The following is a 22,424-nucleotide window of genomic DNA, read 5'->3' as shown; positions in this document are numbered from 1 at the left end:
AAATACATGAATAAATTGTACTTAAAAAGTCTTGCGTACTTAGAATTAAGAAACGCTGTCCTAAATGCCTCCTCCATCAGAGGAATTCAAATTTACAATTGCCTAGAAAGTAATGAAAAGGAGATACACACACATGAATGGATGAATAATTAGAGAAGGGAGGGAGAGGAGGAGAGAGGGAGAAGGAAGGGGGGAGGAAAGAATGACTACCCTAATGAAATTTGTTTGGTTATTTGGAAGTACCAGCAGTGGAAAGCCCATTAATAAAACCACATCATGAGTTAATAGGTCTAGTTTCAGGTCCAACTTTCGGTATTATCCTGGATAGTCATTTCTTCCTCTGGACCTCAAACTTTTATCTCCCAAATGATAGATTAAACAAGATGATCTCTAAGGTCTCTCCTGCTCTGTATCATTTGCTTCAGACATTATCTCTTAAAAATTCCAATCAATTACTTATATTTACATATTGGAAGATTTGACCAGTGAAAAGCCAATCTGTTTTTTCCTTTGATATCCAAGGACTTCTTTAAAAGAATTCATTTTACATATAACATATATTCACTGTAACATAACATTGGAATTTTCCTCTGTATTTTCACAAAAGAAAGGAATTTTGCATAAGCCAAAAATGATCTCTAATCCATATTTTTTTCCAATTACAAAGTGTTGATGTTATTTCTAGAAAAATATAGAAAACTATAAAACAAAATAAAATAACTCATGATCCATACAGAGATAAACACCATTAACATCTTGTTGTCCACATCCCCATATAAAACACTTTTTTTAAAAGGAAGAAAGATATATGTCATCCATGGTGTATTTAAACTGTAACTAGAAATAATACTTGAAGTATAATTATATATTTGTGAATATTTTCTTTTCTTTCTTTTTTTTGTTAAAATATCATTGATATACAATCTTATGATGGTTTCAGATAAACAACACTGTGGTTTCAACATTCACCCATATTATCAAGTCCTCATCCCTTCTATTGAGGCCACTGTCTGTCAGCACAGTAAGATGGTATAGAATCATTACTTGTCTTCTCCGTGCTGTACTGCCCTCCCCATGACCGAAATTGTGAATTATAATTCCCCTTAATCCCCTTCTCCCTCCCCACTCACCCTCCACAGCCCCTTCCCTTTGGTAACCATTAGTCCCTTCTTGGTGTCTGTGATTCTGCTGCTGTTTTGTTCTTTCATTTTTTGCTTTGTTCTTATACTCCACAAATGAGTGAAGTCATTTGGTACTTGTCTTTCTCCACCTGGCTTATTTCACTGAGCATAATACCCTCTGGCTCCATCCATGTTGTTGCAAATGGTAGGATTTGTGTTCTTCTAATGACTGAATAATATTCCATGTGTATATGTACCACATTTTCTTTCATCTCCATTCATCTATTAATGAACCCTTAGGTTGCTTCCGTATTTTGGCCATTGTAAATAGTGTAGCGATAAACATAGGGGCACATATATCTTTCAAATCAATCTCTGCCTTCTTTTAAAAATGAGAGGATTAGGTGACACTCCTGACTCTGTGTGACGGTGCCCCCTTTAGAAGGGCTGTACTCTCTAGCTAGGTGAGCCTCCGTCTGCCAGCCTCACCGTCAGCTGCCTGGCCCCACTGCTTTGGGTTTCCAGCCCCTAAACAAAGAAAAGGACTCTAGAATCTCAGCTCTCAGCCTTCCTAGAGAAAACCCGACTCAGATGTTTTTTCCTTTTTTATTTTCCCCTTAGAATGAATATTGGCCCCAGGGTAAACAAGACCTAAAACTGATTTTCTAAAATAAATTTTCATTCTTGTTCTTCATAAAACTTTCCATTCAGACACAGTTTAAACAAGCCCAATGGTTTCCAAAAAAAAAAAAAAAACAGGATGAAAAGCTGGAGAAACTCATATGCCTCCAGATGTGGAAGTGCTTGTTATATGTTATGTATTATATGCCATAGATACTAAGCTTCTCCTTGTCAGTCTGGATCCCAGGCATGTAGGGTAGCTGGGCTGGGAAACACCACTTGGTAGGGGACTTCCTGTGGTTTTATTAGGTTGCATATGTAAAACTTTCATTCTCAAATGTATATATATATGTGTATATATATATATATATACACACACACACACACATATATATAATACATATTATATTATATACATATATAACATGTATATATATTCTTTCACAATATAAGGGAGTGGGAGATACAGAGAAATGCTCCAGAAAGAAAAAAAATATACTGAAAATCCACATACCACTATCTTCAGTCTTCTTAGAGGAGCTAGGCCAGGAAGCTTCTCCTAGTTTCTAAAGTGGTTGTTCTTTGGTATTAAAATGAATGACTCATCTTCTCTCCATACGCTAAAATTGTCTTTGCATTCCTTTGAATGGCCTGACTGCCCTGCCTCCTTTCCCTCTGTGGCTGTGCCCACAGAACCAGTTCAGCCTGGAAAGGGGTGGAGGAATAGGAGTCTCTACTGGGGTTGCCAGCAGCAGCATCTGGGGAGGCCTCTCCCTGTGCAATAGGTGAATCCTCACCCTGGATGGGGGAGGGTGCTTGACTCTGATCAAGAAAGAATTCACGGACAGGTCAGATGAGTGTGGGTAAGGAAGAAATTCATTAAAGCAAGAGTAGTAGTGAATGGCAGCAGTTATGCAGGCAGTAGAGAGCCTCAAGGTTTTTAAATGCCTTTTAAAAGAAGAGCAAAGAGAAGAAAGAGAAGCTCATTGAACTCCTGCACAGCATAGGGCAAATCCCTTGCTGACTCCTGAAGCCAGAGTCACCTGGCATCCAGTGTCCACTTGATCTGCATGGCATGGGAACTGAGCCCCCACCACCCCAGGATTGGGGGAGCTGCAGAGCACTGGATGGAGTGAGATCATGTTCTGAGAGCTTCCCAAAGCAAAGAAAGGAGATTTGGGGGCAGGCTCCTAGAGAGCATGAATGTAGAGCAGCAGCCTCATCCAGGTCACCCAGGCAATGGTAACTTACAGCTTAAATCAGAGATCTTAGTAGCCCTTCCCTACTTGTCTGAAGTAGAACAGAGAAAGTGAAGACTTGTGCTTAAGTCTAGAAAATTGAAGAAAATAGCAAAGTAACAGAGACACCACAGGGAAAAGGGGTCTCTTATTAAATTCTCAAGAGGGTGGAAGAGCACAGAAATAAAATGCAAAGTACACACTCAAAGAAAGGGGAGTGTGCATAAAGGCTTAGGATTCATATCTTTTAAGGATTTTGAGAATGGGGTAAAGGACAAGGGGGCATAGGCTTGATCTGTGGTCTCATGACGTCTCTGGTGAGAGACACGATGCATCATCCAGAGTCAGTCCTCAGGATACTCTGTGAGATGAAATTTAACAGAAGGAATTTATTAATCCTGTTCTTCTCCATGACGTGGTTGCCCTCAAGCAGTGGGAACATACCAGTTAGGAATGCTTATCCTGCCTTACGATAGGGTTGGTCATTGGCTAATTACCATAAAGTATGTTAGGAATCTTACTCCTAACTCCCTGGTTTTTAAAATGGAATCAGCCTTAAGATAGGGTCCCTCCTGTTCTTACTATACTATTTATATCTTGGCATTTTTCATCATAGGCAGGAAAAATTAATAATATTGCCCCATGTCCCTGCTGTACCTCAGTGGGGCTGAGTGAGGATGGGGCAGAGACAGAATGGTCTCTTAGACTTGGTAAGCGAGAACAAGATAACCCCAAATCCCACACGCCAGAAGAAGTACTGCGACTCTCTTTCTAAACTCTTCTCTCAGTCCCTGCATTGTGTGAGTACAATGATACACAGTACACAATCGTATACATACAGTGTGCAGTTTTGAGATCAGTAACATCAGGCTGTTTTCCACCCAGCAATACATAGGGAATCTGTCCCAATATGTAATAAAGGTGTGCATAAATGGTGGCACTGTTTCCATTTACAATCCTGACAACAGGGTATAAAATTGACTGGCTTTGCTAGACCTTGACTACACTAGGTTTTATTGTGTTTAATCTTTGCCAATCTAAAATGACAAAATAAACTTTTAAATAGTATGGGGTAAATGGAAGTTCCTATGGCCAGGATCCTCACCTGAACCGAAACTGCTTGATGCTGTAATTGGCCTGCATGTTGAATCAGTCACCAGTGGCCAATGAGTTAATCAGTCATGCCTATGTAATGAAGCCTCCATAAACCCGAAAAGGCCAGGGTTCAGAGAGCTTCCAGACTGACGAACACCTGGAGGCACCAGGCAGGTGGTGCCCTGGAAGAGGACATGGAAGCTCCGAATCCCTGTTCACTTCCTCTATCTGCCTGTTCCTGAGTTATATCCTTTTATAAAAAACCGGTGATCTAGTAAGTAAGATGTTTCTCTGGATTCTGTGAGCCCCTCTAGCAAATTAATCAAACCCAGAGGGGGGTCACAAGAACCTCAGAAGCACAGGTGACAGTCTGGACTTGCAGCTGGACTCTGAGTGCAGGTGGGAGGCCCTTGTGGGACTGAGCCTTTAACCTGTGGGGTCTGATGCTATCTCTGGGTTGATGGTATCAGAATTGAGTTAAATTATAGAACAGCCAACTGGTTTTAGAGAACTGATTGTTGGTGTGGAACAAAAGACAAAAATTATAAATAGCTTCAGGTAAATTGAGCTCTCTTTTTTCTAAAAAGTTTTGGAATATCACTGGGCTAAGGGGCCCAACAAAGTCTAATTTGCTTGTCTCACCCATCTACCTATTTTGGAAATTTCATAGGAAGGTATATATTTTGAATGTGAAATGAGGACAAGGAAGGATGATAAATAACCAAAATACCAGGAAACCAGCATCCTCACTCTGAAGAGCAAAACAGTCTCTCAGAACAATATCTATCTGTGTCCCCACCTAGGACAGTCAACTTCTCTCCAAGTAGGTGGAAAATTGAATGAACTCTACTTGAGGAAGTTGGTATTTCTAACCAGTCAGAGGTGATGAAACTCATGCAGAACAACATGTATTTAGAACTGTTTCATTTTTTGAGGATTTAATACTTACTAGGTTAGAACATCTTTGTTGGAAGAGAAGTGTCCTAGAAGAAAAGCCAATGAGTGACCCATATCAGAAAGCCTTCATTCACATCATTATCCCCAGACCCCAAAGACCAGAAGCAACTTACAAGTCAGAGCTTTATACTGGAGCTGGCACTTTCCTAGGTGTGTTAGTTTTCTATTGTTGTGTAACGATTACAAACTTAGCATGTAAAATGACACACTTTATTATCTCATGGTTTCTGGGGGGTCAGAAGTCAATAGAACTTATCTGTTCTACTGCAATAAAGATATCAGCCAGGCTGCTACCTCTGAAGCCCAGGGTCCTCTTCCAAACATGTGGCTGTTGGTAGAATTTCTTGTGGTTGTAGGACTGCAGTCCTTAGCTCCCAGGGGCCTCCCATAGTTCTTGCCATGTGACCCTCTCCATAGGTGATTTACAGCATGGCAGCTTACCACTTCCAGATTAGCAGGAGAATCTGTCTGTCTACATAACATAATCATGGAGGTGACATTCCATCACCTTTGCTATATTCTACTGGTTACAAGTGAGTCTCAGGTTCTGGCTTAAGTCAGTGGGATGGAATTAGACCCATCCTAGGATCAGCCTGTCATACCAGGCTTATGACCCACTGACACACTAGTCCCCCCCACACACAAATTTCTTTTACATCACACCTCAGTTACACAAGTTTGGAATTGCTGCATATTCTCTTCCCCTCTTAGAGATTCAAAAGACACTCAAGCATATTAAATGTACTGAGAAGTCTTAGATATCGATTATGATGACTTTCAGCTACAAGAGGCAGAAACCTCAATATAAGGCTTTTGTGTTTGTTTTATTTTTAAGACAAGAAGCCTGGCAAGCTGGTTGTGGCCTTGGTGTTCAATGTATTAGTCATACCAGAGCAGATGTGACTGCAATTTTCTTGGTCATCCCTCAGAATCACATGATAGCTGCTGCTGCTCCAACCATCACAAATGTATTTGCAACACATAAGAGGAGGAAGGTAAGGCCCCAAGCTGACCCTCTGTTTTGTGTATCATGAAGGCATAAGCTTTCTCAGAACCCCCCAACGTTTATCCTTTTAGGCTTCCATTTATATCTTTTGGGTTAGAACAGGATCATATGCTCACCCCTATCTACAAGGAAGACTGTGGAGATTCTAATATTGATGGCAAAAATTGGCAAGGTAGAAGAGGGTTGGGAGAGTCTTTGTGGGCAGCCAGTTAATAATGTCAGTCACATGCAACCTTAAAGAAATGTGCTTAACTTTTCCACTTGGAGTTCTAACATCTAACCATAGAAATACACCTTCAAAATTACTGCTGTAATTTTTGTTTTGTAAAAACCTCTTGGGGTAACAGATCCAAGAAAACTAAACTCTTAAATTTTGGGAATGGGCATCTGACACTAGAAGTCTTCTCTGGTTCTTCTCATTCTTGAGAACAGCTTCTGGTCTCAATCACAGAGTTGAGCAGGCCTCTGGGATACTGGAGTTTATCATGCATCAGCTGCCCACTGCCAAATTCTAAAATCTTTCCAGAGCAGCCAGCCTTTGTGTTCTACCAGTTCTTCAACAGAGTCCAGTGGAACTAGGAGTTCACATCCTACGAGGCTTAGCCTCCTGCCCTCTTAACTTTGAAACACAATAACCTCAAACCCTATGAGTCCAGCATTCCTTTCTCTGTGCCACAGCCAAGCGAGTCTCCTCAGCCAAGAGCCACGCCCTGTTGCTAGAAGTGGGACACAGCTGCAGGGTGGGAAACTGGCCCTGAGGCCAAATGGTCAGTTTCTAATAATAACTTCGTTTCAAATTTCTCCTTTCCTTCACTTCCATTTCCTAGTTTCTCTCTCACTTCTTCTGACCCAAAATGATGCCAAGAATTCTCACCAGCCTCTTCCCTGGTTTTACATCTCCAAATGAGATCAGCTTCCCTTTTTCCCCTCTAGTTATGGTCTCCCATGTTGGTTGGCGATGGCACCAGTTTCTGTGGCCAACACTTGGCATATTTTAAATGTCTGTAGTGCCCCCAGGTTGGTCAGCATGACGGGGCAACATGGTCTTGTATAAAGAGGGCTGGATGGGGTGTCCAACTCTGCCCTAACTAGCACGGGACCTTGGCCAAAGCCTTCACATTAAGGAGGGGCCCAGGGTAGGGCACCTGGTGCTCCACCTCTGGCCTGTGCAGGATTCCAATGACAGGTGGTACATCAGCATGAGCACAACGATCAGAACTATAGCCACAGAACGGTGGTAGAAAATAACAGGGCAACAGGCGATTTGGCACCCCAGTGGATGCTGCAAAGGAGAAAATTTTTTTTTTTTAGGATATCTTTTTTTTTTATTAATTTTATTTTGGTATCATTAATCTACAATTACATGAAGGATATTATGTTTACTAGGATCCCCCCTTCACCAAGTCCCCCCCACATACCCGTTCACAGTCACTGTCCATCAACATAGTAAGATGCTGTAGAATCACTACTTGTCTTCTCTGTGTTGCACAGCCCTCTCCGTGCCCCCCCCACACTATACATGCTAATCGTAATGCCCCCTTTCTTTTTCCCCGCCCTTATCCCTCCCTTCCCACCCATCCTCCCCAGTCCATTTCCCTTTGGTAACTGTTAGTCCATTCTTGGGTTCTGTGCTTCTGCTGCTGTTTTGTTCCTTCAGTTTTCTTTTTTTCTTATACTCAACATATGAGTGAAATCATCTGGTACTTGTCTTTCTCTGCCTGGCTTATTTCACTGAGCATAATACCCTCTAGCTCCATCCATGTTGTTGTGAATGGTAGGATTTGTTTTTTTCTTATGGCTGAGTAATATTCCATTGTGTATATGTACCACATCTTCTTTATCCATTCATCTACTGATGGACATTTAGGTTGCTTCCATATCTTGGCTATTGTAAAGAGTGCAGTGATAAACATAGGGGTGCATCTGTCTTTTTCAAACTGGAGTGCTGCATTCTTGGGGTAAATTCCTAGAAGTGGAATTCCTGGGCCAAATGGTATTTCTATTTTGAGCATTTTGAGGAACCTCCATACTGCTTTCCACAATGGTTGAACTAATTTGCATTCCCACCTGCAGTGTAGGAGGGTTCCACTTTCTACACAACCTCACCAACATGTGTTGTTTGTCTTATGGATGGTGGTGATCCTTACTGGTGTGAGGTGATATCTCATTGTAGTTTTAATTTGCATTTCTCTGATGACTAGTGATGTGGAGCATCTTTTTATCTGTCTGTTGGCCATCTGAATTTCTTCTTTGGAGAATTGTCTGTTCAGCTCCTCTGCCCATTTTTTAATTGGATTATTTGCTTTTTGTTTTTTGAGGTGCATGAGCTCTTCCTATATCTTGGACGTCAACACTTTATCAGATCTGTCATTTATGAATATATTCTCCAATACTGTAGGGTACCTTTTTGGTCTATTGATGGTGTCCTTTGCTGTACAGAAGATTTCAGCTTGATATAGTCCCACTTGTTCATTTTTGCTTTTGTTTCCCTTGCCCAGGGAGATATGTTCATGAAGAAGTCACTCATGTTTATGTCCAAGAGATTTTTGCCTATGTTTTTTTCTAAGAGTTTTATGGTTTCATGACTTACATTCAGGTATTTGATCCATTTCAAATTTACTTTTGTGTATGGGGTTAGACAGTGATCCAGTTTCATTCTCTTACATGTAGCTATCCAGTTTTCCCAGCACCATCTGTTGAAGAGACTGTCATTTTCCCATTGTATGTCCATGGCTCCTTTATCATATATTAATTGACCACATATGTCTGGGTTAATGTCTGGAGTCTCTATTCTATTCCACTGGTCTGTGGCTCTGTTCTTGTGCCAGTACCAAATTGTCTTGATTACTGTGGCTTTGTAGTAGAGCTTGCAGATGGGGAACAAGATCCACCCCCCCACTTTATTCTTCCTTCTCAGCTTTGGCTATTCGGGGTCTTTGGTGGTTCCATATGAATTTTTTTTTTGAGAGGGCATCTCTCATATTTATTGATCAAATGGTTGTTAACAACAATAAAATTCTGTATAGGGGACTCAATGCACAATCATTAACCAACCCCAAGCCTAATTCTCAACAGTCTCCAATCTTCTGAAGCATAACGAACAAGTTCTTACATGGTGAACAAATTCTTACATAGTGAATAAGTTCTTACATGGTGAACAGTGCAAGGGCAGTCATCACAGAAACTTTCAGTTTTGATCACGCATTATGAACTATAAACAATCATGTCAAATATGAATATTTGTTTGATTTTTATACTTGATTTATATGTGAATCCCACATTTCTCCCTTATTATTATTATTATTATTATTATTATTATTACTTTTAATAAAATGCTGAAGTGGTAGGTAGATGCAAGATAAAGGTAGAAAACATAGTTTAGTGCTGTAAGAGGACAAATGTAGATGATCAGGTGTGTGCCTATAGACTAAGTATTAATCCAAGCTAGACAAGGGCAACAAAACATCCATGGATGCAGAAGATTTCTCTCAAAACAGGGGGGGTGAGGTTCTAAGCCTCACCTCTGTTGATCCCCAATTTCTCACCTGATGGCCCCCCTGTGACTGTGCCTATCTTAGGTTGTTCCTCCCTTGAGGAATCTTACCTGTTTCTGGCTAACCAGTCCTCTTCCGGGGCCACACAGGGAAATGTAAAGTTGGTAAGTGAGAGAGAAGCCATATTGTTTGAAAAGGTTAGCTTTTTACTTCTTTGCATATTTATGCCCTGTGGCTTCTATGCCCAGCATTTGTCTTGAGGTATCTTTACCACTTGGAAGAATTATGATACTCGGTAATTTCGATATGAGGCACGAATTCTACTTAAGGGTTGTAATTAGGAAGGAAGAAGAAAAGCTATAGAAGTAGCAGGTGGAAGAAAACATGGGAAGATTGATTATTTCTTTGACATATCTTCTTGTAGAGTAACATAAGCATGTATAGGTTTTAAACTACTAATTAAATTGTGTACATACATTAACATAATAGGAATACAGCTACATAACCATAGCAGACCTACAATTACCAGCCATCTCCCGTGAAACCAAGAAAACCAGTTAGGCACCCTAGGCATTTGTGAAAACTTATCAATGATATGATGGATATTGTCTAAGTGAATTTGAATAGTTTGAGAAAAATCAGACAAATTAAAACAACACATTCCTGGGAACTATTCACATCCCATATGTTCTTTTAAGAGTAGATAGTCTGTAGTTGCAAGATTTTGGAGCACTGCAACTTGCACTTCTCCTAATTCTTGGATGAGTTCCGACAGTATAGATCCAGTCAAATTTTTTGTTTTACTGTATGCACAGGCCAGCTTAGATATCTCCTTCTTCATTCCAATGGCAAGTCCAGGAACTGGTGGGATGACTGCAGCTACAACTGCAACTGCACCAGGATCTTTGTTGAAGTTTTTTGAAGATCATCTTCTGGAATGAGTCTTCCAAAGAATGTTGATGTTGGAAGTTCTTCTTCATATCTTATCTTAATTCATTTTCTGGGTTGCCAAATTAGGCTTTGATCCTCTGTATAAACACAAACAAACCCTTTGCAAAGGAGAAAATTTGACTCAGATTTGTTATGTAGAAAAGGGTATTCCAGGTTTTTCATGACTGAAAAGCCCCAGGAGAACTTCAGGCGAAGCGTCCTTTGTGTTCCTGGCTGAATCCCTCTCAGGCCTGGTGTGAGGCAAGGACCTGTGGCAGGTGCAGGCCTGCGCTGCCTGGGTTTGTGTACAGCTGGAAAGGACATGCCCCCTCTCCCACTGTTCCAGCCGAAGTGATCTTGCTGTTTGCCAGCCCTGTTGATGTACTCTCACCCTGAGCCAGACACTGGGGCTGGGGATGAGGTGTTCTGGCATCACAGCTGTAAGATAAAGATAACGCCAGTCTGCAGGTACTGTTCTCATGGCAAATTGCATAACGAGCTCTCTAGTACAAAGTGACCCTTCCATGTTTAAGTGGAGCATTGTGGTTGAAAATTAATGGATTAGGCTCCCCAGCTCTGCCAGTAATTGGAATGTGAGCTGGGCAGTCACTTCGCCCAGCTCCCCAGACCTCAGTTTCCTTTTCTGTAAAATGAAGCTGCACTTATCTCCCTGGGCTCCTCCAGCTCTCTCTCTTTCTCTCTTTGGTAAATTACTTCCCAAGTTCTACCTTATGATGACACCCAGAAACCAGTCCGCCCTGATCCCTACCCCAGGCATGGCCAGGGGGGACCCTCAGGCCATCCCATGCACACGTGTGCCATTACGAGCCTGAAGCCTGACGCTTGGGCTGTGTTTGGGGTTTTGCCCCTTTGCTGCCCCGGGAGCTGCTGCCCATTCCGAAGGCTCTGAGTACTAGGGAGCCGTGTGCCATGTGGAGAACTTCCAGACTAAAGAAGTTTGCTGGTGTTTACACAAGCTCCTAAGCTGAGCCACTGGCAAAATGCCTGAGGCTTTCTGACTCAGAAGCAGGCTGATCAAGTGTGGTGAGTTTGAGGATTTTTAGGGTTGGTAAAGAGGACACGGGACCACAGGAGTCAGTAACACAGAGCAAGCTCTATTGGGGGGCATTAGGGCAGGGCTGAAGAGAGGGGAAGGCTACCCTGGCAAGAGTCCTTCCAGAGACAGTGGCACAAAGTCATCACCCAGATGGGGAGCAGGGCAAGGGGATTCCCGGGACAGAGAGGGTGCTGGGTGTCTAGGTGACAGCAATATGCGGTCCCTGGGCCAGGGAGCTCCTGAAGGCAGCAGTGATGTGGGGGCCTCTCCTGGCTGCATGGTTTGTCCTATCTGTGGTTAGCAGATGTCAGGTGCACTTTCATGGGATATGCAAAGTTGGTGGGCCCTAAACAGCTAAAAATGTTTATTTGGATTATATTTTATGCAATGGGATGTGTAAAAATCAAGAGTTTGGCACTGGCAGGCTTTGGGCTAACAGTCTTGGCCTGCTATGAAAAAAAAATCCAACCAGGGAATGTTTTAGGCCAGCTCACTAAGGCCTCTTCTGGCCCATTTGTAGCAGCGAGAGCCACTGAAAACCTCTCCCAGAAGAGGGTTTACCAGCTAACGAGGCCAGGTGTGAAAGTGCCACTGAATGGTGTTGAAATGATCCCCAGAAACCCCGGCCCGTCCAGGACCAAAGAAGTTCTCACTGTGATTTTCTTTCAAGGAATCAAGTAAATAATAATCCTTTAAGTCTGAGTGGAACTTTATCCTTTTCAAAGGCCTTTCATATTTGATGCTTACACCACCTCAGAAAGAATCCAAATAGGAGTGCTCCCCTCCACCACCCTGAGCCCTGCACTTAACAGGTGAGGACAGAGGCTCAGCCAAACTTGGGGGCAGAGGGTAGTGACACCAGACTGAGCTCAGGCTCCTAAACTGCCCTCTCTGTTTGCCTGACTGCCAGGGAGCAGTGGGGAGTCTGGCTCCGGGAGGTCACAAGACGGCCCCTCAAGGCACTCTTTCTGCCCTGTGGCCCCTGCCTCGCCAAGATTCACAGTCATCGTATGGCCACGGCACTGTGTCGCTGCTTGTTTTTCCTGGAGCGGGGCAGGCCTTACGGAGGCTGAAGAGAAGCGGCAGCAATGTCTTCGCTTAAGAGTCAGGCACTTCAGACGAGGGAACTGAGGCCCCGAGGAAGTATCCTGCCCGAGGCCACACAGCTCAGGGCCCTGCAACGCCTTTCCTACAAGGGTCTGCACTCCAGCTGAAGCTGTAGGGGGCGCCAGCCAGCCTCACCTTTCCCAGAATCTGGGGCTGAGAACAGAACCTCAAGGAGAATGTTACCCACCACAAGTCCAGCAGCACTGAGAGGCCAGTCAACCTCCCTCTCTCCAAGGCATTGTTTTCTCAACTCCGTATACCCTCCATCTTGGCCCCGCAACATCAGAGCACAGTGCCCCACGGGTCTACAAGCAGCCTGACTTCCCTGCCCTATAGGGTGCTGTGGGTCGTAGCTGCTTTCCCCAGCAAAGTCTTCCTTGCTCCAGATCCTTCCACCTTCACCAGGCTGTGACTCCCCAAGGACGGCCCCAAGCTCTGAAGCTGGAGATGCCCTGCATTCTCTCCTGGAACAATTCCTTGCTCTGTTAAGGCCCAAGTTCAGCTCTGGATAGTCACTGCCTTCAGCCAAGGGTAGATCCAGGTTCTGAGGGACCCTGAAGCTTATGCAGTTTGGGGGGCCTGCTTTAAGAAGAATAATGCAAATACACACATTCAGAATGCCTCCAGTCTCTCGGAGGGGCCCTGACAACAAGGAGCCTGCCCTCCCGGGCCCAGCAGGCTGGGGCTGCCCCGTAGTGGCCTCACTCTGGAGATTGGCTGGTGGGGCTCCCAGTGGACAGGGCTGAGCAGTGCGGGGGGCACTCCAGCCACCTAACGAGGGGCCTCCTCATCATTGTTTCATAGGTGAGTCACTGGGTTTCGGGCCTCATTCAACAAAGCGAAGCAGATTCTGCCTCACTCTTGGCCACAGTGGGAAGACATCTGCGAAGTAGGCTGGGCGAATTCACAGCCACCTCCACGCTTGGCGCTTGGGTCTAGCTTAGTGACAAGCATGAATGTCAACTCTGCCATGTACAACACATGGGAACTTGGGCAAGTTACCTGCCCTGATTCCACTTGTAAAGTCAGGATGTTACCCCAGGTAGTTTGTTTAGTGTTAAATGAAATAAGTCATGTAAGTTCAGCTCCAAGACTGGCATCAATTTTGACCTCTTTTTAAGAAGCCCTACAATTACCGTTCCTGCTCGGACATTCTAAGACTTTGTGTGGTCCCTGCATGCCCTTTTCACTAAGGCCCTGGATTCTATATTGCCCCAAAGCCTTTTTTTCTCAAATATATTTCCAGAAAATGGAGAAGATGTGTCCATGGTAACTAGAGGGAGGTGGCCAGCAGAGACAGAGGGGAGAAGAGTTGGTTTGGAACAGGCCCAGAAGACATGAGCCAGCGGTAATTGCAGACAGCCTCCTTCTTGACAGTCGCCATGGGAGAAACAGCAAATCCCATCTTCTAGGATGTCAGAGGCCTGAGGCCACAGGTGTTGACTGTAGTTTTCACACAGGACCCTGCCCTCCTTAGGCTACTTTGGGACCCATCCACCAGGCCCAAGCCTTTGGATCCAAGCCCAAATGAGCTGCTACTATGGACAGTGAGACTTTTACTTTTGCAGGTTAAGAAGCCATCACTGCTTTTCCAGCCCCACCAGGACCACCGTCCCGGGATTGACAGCTCATTTAAACAGGTGCAGGCCTTGTGGCCAGTTCTTGAAGGGGCAGACACTCATACTCAGACATGTTGGCTATGCTGCACATCTTTCTCATTTTTCTAACCTCTTCCAAAGTTAGCAGACAGTTTCAGGAAGCCATGCACTCTGCCAGGGGCCGAGGACAAGCTGGGAGGCCACGGGGATGGCAGTGTGCTCCAGCATCACCCGGGCCAAGCAGTGCAGGCGGCCTGGGTCAGCTCCCTTCCAATGGGAGAAGGGCCAGCGTTCGTCCGGCATCAGGAGATCCTCCCAGCCAATGCGAGGCCAGGCCGGACCCCAGTGACTCACTGCACAATGTGTTTTCTCAAGCAGATGTTCCTGGACCACTTGAAAGACTGGCAGAGTATTACTCTCCGGTTTAATGTTCCTCCTTTTGTTAAAATTCCTAACATAAGGAAGTGGGGGCTGGGGATTGAAGGGAGCGTCATTTTACAGCCCAGCCCCCTTCCCCTGGCAGCTCAGCTCTTGCTGGCCCTGCAGTGGTGGCGGGAGACAGAAGTGCCTCCCAGGAGAAATCTGAGGGCTTCCCCACCCTCTTCTTGTTTCTCCATCCAGGCTGTTAATTTTACTGGAACTCACTTGAGTACAGCATGTGAGGCCAGAGGATGGAGAAGGGAAATAATTCCAGGACAACTTGCTATAACAATCCGGGCCCTGGGGAGGCCTCCTGGGGGCATCCACACCCAGGGACATGAGCCAAGCCTCAAACTTCCAACCCCCCAAGATGAAGGCTGAAAAGTGGGTTAAGTCAGGAAGTAGAATGAACCCTTTTCCTCCAATTCAAGATGCACTTTTCATATTTTTCAAATGATTTGCCAATTTTATTATTAAAATTTCAAACATTTAGAAGAATAGTACAATGAATCTCCACACATCCATCACTCAGCTTTAGTAATTATCCACATTGAGCATTTCTGAAATTGGGATACATTTATGGTCAGTGGATATATTTAATGTAGTATTTCTTTCCTTCACCAAATCTATTATTAAATCATCAAGGTAACCGACAACTGGTTAGGGATGAACAGGCTGATGCAAATGAACAGGGAAGAAAATCCTCCAGGAAACAACCTTGCCCTTGAGCAATTTTCCCTACATTTTTACCACCAGAGATCCTTTCTGTTATTTTCTTCCCTTTGGCCTTGGAGTTTGAAGGCTATTTATTAATGTTTCCATTTATTATTAACCCACTTATTTATTTATTAGTCCATGTATTTATTATTAATGTTTTCTCCATTTTAAAAATAATTAAAACCAATAGTAACTTGTACACCACTGTTCATAGCAGCATTATGCACAATAGCCTAAAGGTGGGAGCAACCTAAATGTTCAGTGATGGATGAATGGATAAAACAAATGTGGTGCAGCCACTCAATTATTCAGTCTTAAAAGGGAAGGAAATTCTGACAGCTGCTATATAGCATGAATGACCCGTGAAGACATTAGGCTGAGTGACCTAAGCCAGTCATAAAAGGACAAATACTGTGTGAGTCCACTCACATGAGGTTCCTAGTACAGTCAAATTCATAGAGACAGGAGGTGGGATAGAGATTCCCAGGGGCTGGGAGCAGGAGAGGATGGGGAGTTTGGGGGTACAGAGTTATTGTTTGGGGGACTGAAAGCATTCTGGAAATGGATGGTGGTGATGGCTATACAACATTGTGAATGTATTTAATGCTACTGAACTCTTCAATTAAAAATGGTCATGGTGGTAAATTTTATGTATATTTTGCCACAATAATTTTTTTTTAAGAGGTAAAATAACATTAAGGATTTGAAGACAGTGACTGCAGAGCATTAAACCATGTGGGCCTTTCTGAGTGTGAGGCCCTACGCACTGGTCAAATACCCATGAGGCCACCCCAACCATGCCCGGCACTGGAGAAGCAGCAGCAGATGGCACCCGGGCTCTGCTGCCCAGGAGCTGTGGGCAGCCCCAGACCCCACGACTCTTCACCCCAATACTTGCTGTGGCTGCAAGAGCTCCTCCCCAGGCTTCCTGACTCGGGCGCCAGGCCTGGTGCCGTCTCCCACTCAGTCTTGTTTTCCCTAGTGAAAGTCATGACCTTCACCTGCCATGCCTTCCTCCCTGTTAGTGCAGGAATCAAATGAGAAAGTGCCAAACCCTGGCTTCTGGGTGAGCATCTGGGTGATGCAAATAGAGCCACTGAGATTAGAATGAGGGCCCCCACCCTTTACAGGTGACAGCTACTCTGGACACAGTGTGGAGGTGAGTGAGTCAGAGGCAGGAATACTGATAAGGAGCAACAGTGAAAGGATCCCTGGATCAGCCGACGTCTCACTACTGGAAAGAATCCACGTTTTCTCTGGTAAATTATCAAGGAAAAGAAGAGGCGCTCACCTTCTGGACTTTTTTTTCAATCTCTGCTTATAAACAGATGTCAGCTCCATCTGGTGTCATCGTGCTGCCCAGCCTGCCATTCCACAAGCATTCCCAAGGTCCCCAGCAAGGGCCACAAGACAGGCCAAATTTCCCCTTATTCCCTTTCAGCATTGGCTATGGGAGAGGTTGCATCCACCTTTTTGGCTTCCCATGTTGCAGAACTGAGGCCTCTTGGCTTTGATTTATCCTTCCTCCCTTCATTTTCCATGGACCTTCTTCTGTGTATGTAGACTTCCCTTGAAAACATCAGGAAAATTCACTAGTTAAAAAAAACCCAAAAACTTATGGTCAGGAGCAAGACAATGATAGCTCTTGTCTTAAATAACAAAATGCATAAATACATGAATTCCAACAGAGCATAGACATTGTTCATGAGTCAGAGTAGAGATACTGGTCTGGAATTTACTTAAGTCAAATTACTTTAATCCAACCCTGCGGTCTTTGAGCCCTAGTTTCTTCTTGTGTCAAGTGGAGATAATACTTACTACTTCTCAGAGGTGTTGTGGAGACCAAATAAAATTTGTGTTTATAAAGTCCAAAAACCCCACACAGATGAACTTTACAAGGACCGACAGTACATCAGTTGGGCAGAGAGAGAGTCTGTGATTATTGCTCATTCCCCCCCACAGACCTGAAGGCCAGCAGTTAGTTGCATGCAGTGAGCCTGGGAGCTTTCAGCAAAGCCGCCTTCTGTGTGAGAATATGTCTGTTCTCCTTCCAGATCTCCCAGCAACATGTTTGTCCTGTGGTCTGGGGGGCCTGGTCCCCTGCCTTGAGAAGCTCTACCTTAAAGTAACGCCAGAACTGAGGGCCACTGTCATATTGCCTGTGCTGGAATTTACTTTCGAATACTTTGGAATAAATTGTAAGATGTGTGTATGTGAAAATGAAGTTATATATCCATTTGCTTCAAATAGGAAATACATTCACATGTTAAAAAAATCAAGAGTATAAAATGTATTGCAGTGCAAAGTCTTGCTTCCATTTCCCTACTGGCCCTATTCCCAATCCCCTTGCCCACCCCTGACCCCAGAGGTAACATTAGTTTCTTATATACCCTTCCAGAGACTCTTTCTGTAATTACAAGCAAATACAAATAGGGGCTCTCACCCACTTCCACCTTCATGTACACAAAATGTAGCCTGTTATCCACTCATGCATCAGCACCTGCCTCTTTCCAGTGAATCCTCTAGCCCGAGGTCTTTCCTCACCAGTTCCCAGAGAGCTTTCTTCTTTTCTTATGTCAGCAGTAGAGTGTTTCATTATATCATTATATGACCATATTGAATTTGATTTAAGCAGTCCTGTGTTGGTCGACATTCTCATTGTTTCCTGCTGTAAACTAACTTTAATCCACATCCTAGGAGTGGGGAATCATATTGGAAGCAGTCTAATCAGGAATCCACATTCCAGACCAGTCTAATCAGGAATCCACATTCCAGAGGGGGCAAAAGCAAGACTCACATATCTTTGGCCATCTAAAGCAGTCAATAATTAACAGATGAGATGTTAGAAATGTTTTAATTTTTCACTAGAAGAATGAATATTGTTCAATGCGGTTAGCTACAAAGGTGTCACAGTACCCACCACCCTTGTAAGACTAGGCCGAACCCTTCTGCGGTACAGCCTAGGTCCTGGGCTCCACCTGGCCCTGGGCTTCCCCACTTCATGGAGGGTTTAGTTGCCTGACTCACTGCATGCTGGCTGATCCTACCATCAGAATATCACCTCACCCTTGTCAGAGCGGGCATCTCCTGCATGGTGCCAGAGGCATGCCTGTGAGTGGGGACACCCTGAATTTACAAGAACAGGCCATACAGATTGGGACTAAGACTTGCTCTTGTTGTGACATGCCACCACAGGGAGAGACCAGGAGAAAGGGACAAGTGGCCTCTGCCTGTTTCCCCTTCCTGGAGGTTATTGAAAGAACATGACAAATGCTAGAGGACCAGTCAAATTAGCTTAGGTCATTCCCACCCATGGTGGAGTCCAACTGGTCCTAATGTCAGAGTGAAAGTAGAAAATAAAATAAAAATTACCCTTGAAAAAAAATCCCTTAAAATTTCCAAACATTACACCACACAGGGTTTTGAGTATACAGCCCTTTATCAGTTCCTGTAATTGTTAGACAAGGCTTCTCTAGGACACTTCATTTATCCTTTCATTTCTTTCCCAAGGGCCTTGGCTAAACCATCACCCACCTGCCTGACTACTTCAGATGGGCTACATTTTCTCTCCCACTGCTCAGGAGCCTTTTAAAATGACCCACACGTTCATCCCACAGGCCTCGTCAGCGCTGTCCCAGGCCCTCTCACCTCTGTTGTCATCCACCATAGTGACGTAAGAGCCACGAGCCTAGGTTTGAACTCCCCTAAGTTAAGCTTCAGGACAACTCCTGTGCCTTCCCTGCGGGGTAGTGAGAAGGAGGGCCCTGCAGAGGTAGGGACTCCGCAAGGACCTACATGCCCCAATCCAGGAGGAAGACAGCGAAACGGCATTCAGAGCCAGGCATGGGGAATGCAAGCCAACATTTTTTTTTTTTAAATAGCTCTACTAGAAATAAAGTTTAAAACAAAGCAAATAAGGGACAATTTTAAAGAAATCCCATCCTTCAATATTCTACAGATACTAAAATGATTTATGGTGGACATAGGTTTCTAAGGAAACACTGCTTATGACACAATGTTGTAGAGAAAAAAGTCCACAGCAGATCACATGGTCTTTTACATTCACTGACTTTAGCCAAACAGAGGTGCTAAACAAACTAGGAGAGAATACACCCAAACAGCTGTGTTATGCTGATGGGATCATGTGGGAATGAGGTTTTTTTCTCTCTTTTCTCTATTTTCCAACTGTTTAGAATGGGCATACTGTTTTGGTAATTTTTTAAGTTATAAATGCAAGAAAGGTAAACGAAGAAGTCAGACAAGAGGTGTGAAGAATAACAATGGTTAAATCCAAATTACTTTAGGTTACCGCTGGGTTTAGTTAGTCTTGTTGAATCTCTGCTCCAAATGCAGAAAAAGAGAGAGGAGAGCAAGGAGAAAGAGGTACTTATTCCTTTAAATGAAAGCAAATTCATTAAAGAGTACTGATCAGGGCCCGGGACTGCTGGCACTTTCGGGACCAGCCAGGCTGATGGCTCTTGAGAGCTGAAGTCCCAGAAAGCAGGCGGGGCTGGAGCAGGCAGCCAGTGGGCCTTCCACAAATGAGTTTCCTTGACTTACATTCCCCTCCACAGTTTGGATAGAGAGGGAGCCTGCACTTCAGCTGCTCACAAGCCCCATGGCAGTTTCCAGCTGGCACTGGCACCAGGGAGCCCATGCTTTCCTGGAGTCAGGAAGCCCCCAGGAACTGCAAAGGCTGGCCCTGGCCCGAGGAGCTTGGCAGAGTGCTGTCCTGGGGTCAGGCTCAAGTTCTGGGAAACTGTCTAGAGCTATAGGTCTGTGGCTTTTCTCAGTATAAAACCCACACTCCCCCTTCTGAGTCTGAGAAGTAAAAGGAGCTGACCGTGGGAGCGGCACCCTCATGCAGCCTAGGGCCCATGGTGCCCTCGATCCCATCAGCGGCGTTGCCGGTGGCCTCTTTCCAGTCTCCTGTCCTCAAAAAAAAAACCAGGGTTGAAATCTATGGAGACTGGTCCAGCCTGGTCCCTGCCTCCTCAGAAGCCATGGCATGAAATGAAAACTCTTCACGGATCCCTGACAGCCTATTATGTGCCAGACACTGTGAGGTTCTAGGCTAACGGGAGAGAGGAATGCCTACCCTGGGCTCCACTGGGAGGTAGTGAGCGCCCTCATGGTGCGGAGCCAGCCCAGTGGAGGGAGTCCAGCAGCCTAGGGAGGCCAAGAAAGGTTTTACAAAGAAGACGATGCCTTAGCAGAGTCAGGCAGATTTGCCAAATAGAAAACATGACAGTCCCCACAGAAGGAGCAGCAGGGCAAAGACCCTCAAAGGGGGGCTGTCCCAGCTACTTCCATTCAATTGCAAGTATATCAAGATTTTGAATGAGTGGCTCTCTGAGGTCACTTTCCCCAACTGAGGTCAATTTCCCCAACTGAAAATCTCCCAATACAGTGGCATGCTCTTTCTGGGAACTTAAAGGAGTTCAGTTCATTTTGAAACTAACAAACACAGCACTATCATAGAAGGTTGAATTAGACTTGAAAACAATAAGACAGGAAAGGTTGCATGTGGGAGACAGCCAGCTCATCCAGTCTGAGCAACATGTATAAAAATGTGTTATATCAAAGAGGAGACCTTTTCCTGAAATACTTTGAGCTTTTGATTTCAGAGGAAGTAAATCTCAGTCCAGAAGTCTTAATGTTGACTCATATTTTGGCCGCATATAGCTCCTCCCTGGGTCAGAAACCTACTTAGCAGAGCTGTCCAAAGATGGGAATGGGTGAGCCTGGAGAAAAAAATGATTGAGCTCACGCTGCAAATGGGAAGCTCCATAAAGTGAAGACAGCCAGACTGCCCACACCCTTTTACAAAGTCTCTTTACCCCATGTGGATTAATGAACAGCTGTTTTAGGGGCATTTCCACAAACCGTCCTGAGGTCAAGCAAGTCTGAACATACCCAGAACTGTATTCACTACTTGGAAACCAACAAGTCCCCCACCTACAAACTGTCCTTAACTTAAGCGGAGCTGCCTTCTAGCCACAAGGCAATTGACCTGCCTAGAGGTTGTTTTCCAACCCATCTAGAAGCAAAAGAGCTGTGAATTGTCAGGGGCTTGTAACTCCCTTGCCTAATACACTGATTGATGTGACCGCCTTCACTCTCGGCTCTCCTGCACCTTCTCACATCCCTGACCCCTACGCCTCCATCTGGCCGCCAGCACAGAGAAACAGTGCAGCCTCCAAGTGACTCCGGTGACCATGGCCTGGGCAGAAAGGTCACATCTCAAGAGATGAACCAGATGGTGTTAATTTTGCCATCGCAGAACCACTCCACATGGTGATGGGCAATATCATGTTTGTAGAAAATCAGAAACATTTCAAGAGGCAAGATAAATGTATGAGGGTTTCCTCATAGTCCATTACATCTTTTCCTTTGCACTGCTGAAATATTTTAAATATTTTATTACTTAAACATTCATAGATCTGCATGAATTCATGCACACTATCACTAATCATTAGAGAAATGCAAATCAAAACCATACTGAGATAACACTTCACACCCCTTAGGATGGCTGTTCTCAAAAAAAAATAAGGACTAAATAACTCATGTTGGTGAGGAAGTGGAGAGATTTGAACCCTGTGCACTGTTAGCGGGTAAAATGCTGCAACTGCTGGTGGAAAACAGTATGGCAGTTCCTCAAAACATTAAACATAGGTCACCACAGGATCCTGCTACTTCACTTCTTGGAAGATACTCTAAAATTTGAAAGCAGAGTCTCAAAGAGGTATTTGTACATCCATGTTCATAGCAGCATTATTCATGATAGCCAAGACATGGCAACAGCCCAGATGGCCCTGGATGGATAAACAGATAAACAAAGGACAGGGAGTGGGTCAGTGTTGATCACAGGGTTCTGGAGAGAAATGTCCCAGGATTAGCTTTGGTAGAGAATTCAGTGATCATTTTTGGGCTTTTCAGGCTAACTCTTTGAGCTAGAACAATCTGGTGGCCTTTTTTTTTTCTTTTATAAACTTTATTGAGGTATAGTTAACATTTAATAAACTGCACCTTTGAAGTGTACAATTTACTCTGTTTTGATACA

At 44.3% G+C, this 22,424-nt stretch overlaps 1 long non-coding RNA gene across 1 annotated transcript; it reads left to right on the top strand.

Annotated features, from left to right (window-relative positions):
* Window positions 1-4,204: 4,204 nt before the first annotated feature.
* Window positions 4,205-17,639, top strand: LOC118972119 (uncharacterized). The gene is made up of 4 exons (XR_012121217.1): window positions 4,205-4,349; window positions 5,868-6,027; window positions 12,245-12,331; window positions 12,430-17,639. It is a non-coding gene; the product is annotated as an uncharacterized lncRNA (long non-coding RNA).
* The last annotated feature ends 4,785 nt before the right edge of the window (window positions 17,640-22,424 follow it).

The sequence above is a fragment of the Manis javanica genome, chromosome 9 (assembly GCF_040802235.1).
Source record: "Manis javanica isolate MJ-LG chromosome 9, MJ_LKY, whole genome shotgun sequence".
NCBI classification, from domain to species: Eukaryota; Metazoa; Chordata; class Mammalia; order Pholidota; family Manidae; genus Manis; species Manis javanica.
Note: the sequence above shows the minus strand (reverse complement) of the source record. Positions and strands in the feature narration are given on the sequence as shown.